This window comes from Xenia sp. Carnegie-2017, unplaced genomic scaffold (assembly GCF_021976095.1).
Source record: "Xenia sp. Carnegie-2017 unplaced genomic scaffold, XeniaSp_v1 HiC_scaffold_6, whole genome shotgun sequence".
Classification (NCBI taxonomy): domain Eukaryota; kingdom Metazoa; phylum Cnidaria; class Anthozoa; order Malacalcyonacea; family Xeniidae; genus Xenia; species Xenia sp. Carnegie-2017.
Window position 1 is genome coordinate 19953950 of NW_025813526.1, and position 6000 is coordinate 19959949.

A 6000-nucleotide genomic window follows, 5' to 3' on the forward strand; every position below is an offset into this window, starting at 1 on the left:
AAATGCAGGAAATGGTAGAGGAGTGATAAATCACAGAACACAAGAAGAAAGGAAAAGATTAGTTATAGTCCGGCAGATAGTGGTTCAAAAATGATAGAAAGCTCAACATATCATGGGGCAATTTGATTTTATGCTATAATTGTAGAACACCATCTTTTTAGTCCTTTTCCAGTTGTTGGCCAGTGTGTATTTTCTTGTGAAAGCCATAAAAGGATGTTGTCAACCAGCTTCGAATACTCTTAAGTTTTCGCCATTTTGTTTTGAAAATTTTGCGGGAGGAATTGAGCCAACAGTCTTTTGGGTAGCGGTGAGTAATATACTTCAAATACGATAATTGAGAGAAAAACAATAAAACTGCCACACATTTTGTCTGAAATGTCAAAAAAGCCAAAAAAATTATCATCTTTTGAAGTCAATGTGAATATTTCACCTCCGAAAAAGCCAAAGACGGCTGAAATAAGTAATTGTATCTTAAACTGTACCGAAAAAAGTGCTGAACCAATAACAAAGTTTAGCGAAACATCAATAAAGTCAGTGTACAACGCGGGGAAAATTCGTAATGACCAAAAAGTTATTTCGATCATCGACTCCTTTCGAGATGATTTGCCTTCAGCAGAAAAAGGATACCACAGAAAATGCTATCAAAGCTATACGCATGGTAAAGCCCTAAGAAAATTGAGCGTGTCAGAATCGGCTACATCAAACATCAATGAAGCGAAGAGTCTTCGTGCTACATCGAAACGGAAAAATCGGAAAGGTATGAAGCAAAAACTTTCAAAAAATAATGCTAATAATTTCCAGAAACTTCATTGATGATATACACAACTGGAAAATTACTTTTATCATGCCATAGTTATATTTGTACAAGGGAACATTATTTCATGATATTTATGTTGTTACTTAGGAAAAATACTAGCAGACTATGAATGCTGTGTATGTGGTAAAAACAAAACAGCAAGAAGTGGAAGCGGATATGAGAAAAATGTAAAACAGAAAATGGAGCGCGAACTTTACAAGAAGCTTCCTTCTCGTTGAATTACCCTCATTTGCAGGCCATGGTTGGTGAGTGCGAATGGCAGGTAATACTTGCAAAAGAATTCTTCTACCATAGGACATGTTACAGAATGATAAGCAGAAAACGGGATGTAAAGAATGTACTTCCAAGCGATAGTGAGAAAATCTTTAACGAGCTTTTCACTGTTATCGAAAACAGGGTGATCACAGGTTGCGAAGTTTTTCGGGTGTGCAATTTACTGAGAATGCATTCGGAAATCAAAATTCGTTTGTTTGGAGAAAACTACGAGATTGGTTCGCCAGCACCTCATCGACCGAAAGAAAATATTCGTAAATTTTTCGGCTCAAAAGTTGGATTCTGGTCTCCGAAGTATCGTAGCGATTATGTATATAACAACAGCATTGAAAAGGGGCAGTTGATCGAAGTAGCAGTCAGGGCAAAACTTGGTAACAGTCGATGGGAAATGACATTAGAAGAGAAAACAAAAGAGGTTTGGCGTGAAATACGTAAGGAATTGTTGGAAAGTACCAGCACATTCAGCAGTTGGCCACCATCGAAGAGTGAGCTCCTTTCAAATGACACGAGTGTTCCATTCTTAACAACATGCCTTTTGGAGGAAATACTTAGGAAAAAGCATAAAAAGTCTGCCAAAGTTTCGCGTTTGATTTCTTCTATTGGCCAAGATTTGATATACCACGCTAATAACGGGACCAAGAAAACATCAAAACATATCTGTCTTCCTTTTACAATTAAAAGGAAAACCGGTTCCAAGGATGTCATAAATTGGATAAACAAGTTTGGTCACGGAGTATCATACGACGATGTCCTGATGATCGAGACAAATTTAGCGATGGAACATGCCAAGAATCAGATCCACAGATCCTTTACTCCATCTATAATACAACCATTTCGATTTGTAACGTTTGTGTGGGATGACAACGACATTAATCCCGAGTCTCAAAGGACTTAGCTTGCACTGCACTAATGGTATTGTGATACAATCCTCTAACGTTTTCTTTAATACGCCCGAGCCATCTTTTACAACTGTGTCATTAGTCTCAAAGACAACTACCAAACGTAAGAAGTTTCATGCGCTACCTAACGAGATACCATCTTATGTAAAGGTAAAGCGAAAGAATACAGAGGAAAGTATTACAGTTAATCTTGATTTATACCAAGAGGAAGTCCAACGCTCGCACGTGATTCATACTATATGGGTCATTGCTAGAAGTCAAGCAAGTAAGAAGAATTTCGAACAGAAAACACCTAATTGGACAGGATTTAACTTTATGGCGTGTGAGAATGACAGCAATAATTATGACAAAATTGGATACCTGCCATGGTAAACGCTGAAAGTAGAGGGAAAGAAGCTCTTCATAACTTTTTAGCAAAACGTATCGAGTCCAGTGAAGTCGATTTGTTCGATCCTATTCCAAAAATGAAGCTCAAGACTTTTCAAGCGATGAAGGCGAAGAAGTCTTGTAAGATTAAAGATAAAAGTGTTACTTTGAAAGCTGACCGAGATATATTTGCTCGATTGCTGGTGATACGTGGTAAGCGCGATGTATCATTACAAGAAGTACTCGCCTACTCTTTGGGCCCTATTCCATGGTCCTTAGCGACAACCGATGGTGGTTTGGTTAAAACTGTAAAGTCTAAATTGCTTGATTCTTTAGAAAAAGATGTTCCGGATCCTTTGCTTGATACTTTTCCAGAAAATTGTGTACAAGTTTTTGATGGTATGGTCATCATTCAGCAGCTCCCATCTCTCAGTTTGGAAACATTTGGTGAAATGTCCGAGTACGTTTTAAAGCGTATTACATCTCACGCAGCACGTATAGTTTATTTTGCCACAGACCAATACCATGACCAATCGTTAAAAGGTAGCGAGCGGCAAAGACGTGCAGCTGCTGGCTGTATTCGTGTTCAATTGACCAGAAGAGAACAGAAACGGCCGAAGCAATTTAAAAGTTTCTTTGTTATGGTGTAAACAAAATCGATCTTGTGAAGTTTTTTTTAAACGATTGGTCAGATCCCGAGCGATTCAAATCTACTATCGGAGATACACTTATATTCTTCACATTAGAAAGTCGATGTTATCAGCTTAGAGTCGTGGACAACAAAGTAGTATCAAAGTTAGAAGAAGACCTTTGCTCCAACCAAGAAGAAGCAGATACCAAAATGTTTCTCTGTTGCAACCATGCAACTCAGCTCATTCCACATCCAAATATTTGTTTATCGACTGTTGACAGCGATGTTGCTATCTTAGCCGTGTATTACAAAGCACAAATACCATGCAATCTGTTTGTTCTGATAGGAATAAAGGGGAACAAAAGAATCCTTGCAATTTCGAAGATTTTTGACTGCATTGGTGAACAACTGGCTGTCGCTCTTCCTGCTCTACATGCATTAACTGGTTGCGATTCAACTAGTGCGTTTTTTGGTATAGGCAAACAGAAGGCATACAAGATCGTAAAGATCTGCAAACGGTTCCAAGAAGCATTATCAAAAATGGGAGAAACGTTCGAGTTCAATGAAGCTCTCTTCCCGTAATTCAAGAGATGATTGGTGAGTACTATGGCATCAAACGCTGTACAAGTATCAACAAAGCACGGTATCAAAATTTTGTACCAAAATAAGATCCCTGAGCCACAACAGTTGCCGCCCACCGTCGATGAATTGCTCCTTCATTGTCAGCGCGCAAACTATGTGACATGCATTTGGAAGTTAGGTCTGACCCCTAACTGTTATGCTCCCACACCTGAAGGACACAGTTGGCAAAAGGTTAATGGAATATTGGAACCTAAATGGATGAATCAAAAACCTGAGCCAGATTCCTTACTGGAGTTCTTATCCTGCAGCTGCATAAAATCAGGATGCCAAAACAACCGATGTATATGCATTGCAAACGTCTCGAAATGTACCGACTTATGTAATTGCACCACGTGCACAAACCAATCACAAGATGAAGATGATCTTGACACATACACTTCATTTGACAGTGACGAGGAATAAGAATATATTCTCTATTTGAAATCATTATTAGTTTGCAAACAATGAACTACTAGCATAATCGCAAAAATTCAAAAATTAAATTGTGTGATAGAATAATTTTGATGTTATGCATGCTACACAGCAAATGAAATTATTTGAAGTACCGCCAAATTAGATATGCGATGGTCGAAATATCGCGGGCTTATTTCTTCTCCGACTCAATTTTCATCATAACACAAAAGTCATCGAGTTAGCGCAATAAAACGTGTTGGCTTGATTTCACAAGAAAAATTACCAAGGCCAACATCTGGATTTGTGTTCTATATCCGTACTCGGACAATTTTAAAGCAAAATTGAATTGCCCCGCGATATGGTGAGTTTTTTTGCCGCCATCCGCCGGACTAATTGTTCTCCTGGGGTTAGACGAAACAAAGTAAGAGGAATTTTTTTTCAATTTATTTTGGATGTATTTTCTACGTACGTCAAGTGGCTGTACTTCTTTGTGTCAGACGTGTCCGTCATTGCATTGTCGTGTATTTTCCTTAGTCCTTGTTCTTATACTAAGTTATCGTTCGTCACATTCTTGCTATAAGCATGAAAATACATAAAAGTACAGTTGAAAATACGTTGATTAAATGTTTATGAAGAACAATGCAAGCACAAATAACAGTGTGAGTAAAAATCGAAGTACACAAGAAGATATAGAAAAAGATTGGTTAATATCTTCAAGATTACATGGAAATAGCAAATAATTTGAACATAAACTGATCAACAGCAGGACGCCTTCACCCATTTTTGATGGTTGATGAAATATCACACTGAGAGGAAGGCTAACTTACATAGATTTGGGAAGCGATTCTCAACGAAAACTGTGCGCTAATTTTTTTTCGAAATCTATCAATGCAGAGTAGGTACGACGTCAATCAGAAAAAGTGATGAATATACTGCACCTTACTAAAGATTAGATGGAAACCGGGATGCTAACGAAACCCAATATACATGTTTAAAAGAGTTTTCCAGTTAAAATTTCTTTTAGCAGCTGCAATCAATGTATTTATGTGATAGCATCTATTGGTTGGTATCCATTGAAAAAAGCTTCTTCTAAATTTATTCTGCATTGATAGCTTTCAACGTTAGCAGTGCAGTTTTCGTTAAGGAATCCCTTCCAAACTCACTTGATTTGGTTTCTCCTCTTCTTGTGATATGTTATCAACTGATGGTTTTCACAAACATCTGTTAAGGTCTCTTGCTGTTCATAGGATCATGCCCAAATTATCGACTGTTACCAAGTAGGGTTGAAAACACTAATAGTCCGCCAGATGGCGGCAAAAAAACTCACCATATCGCGGGGCAATTCAATTTTGCTTTAAAATTGTCCGAGTACGGATATAGAACACAAATCCAGATGTTGGCCTTGGTAATTTTTCTTGTGAAATCAAGCCAACACGTTTTATTGCGCTAACTCGATGACTTTTGTGTTATGATGAAAATTGAGTCGGAGAAGAAATAAGCCCGCGATATTTCGACCATCGCATATCTAATTTGGCGGTACTTCAAATAATTTCATTTGCTGTGTAGCATGCATAACATCAAAATTATTCTATCACACAATTTAATTTTTGAATTTTTGCGATTATGCTAGTAGTTCATTGTTTGCAAACTAATAATGATTTCAAATAGAGAATATATTCTTATTCCTCGTCACTGTCAAATGAAGTGTATGTGTCAAGATCATCTTCATCTTGTGATTGGTTTGTGCACGTGGTGCAATTACATAAGTCGGTACATTTCGAGACGTTTGCAATGCATATACATCGGTTGTTTTGGCATCCTGATTTTATGCAGCTGCAGGATAAGAACTCCAGTAAGGAATCTGGCTCAGGTTTTTGATTCATCCATTTAGGTTCCAATATTCCATTAACCTTTTGCCAACTGTGTCCTTCAGGTGTGGGAGCATAACAGTTAGGGGTCAGACCTAACTTCCAAATGCA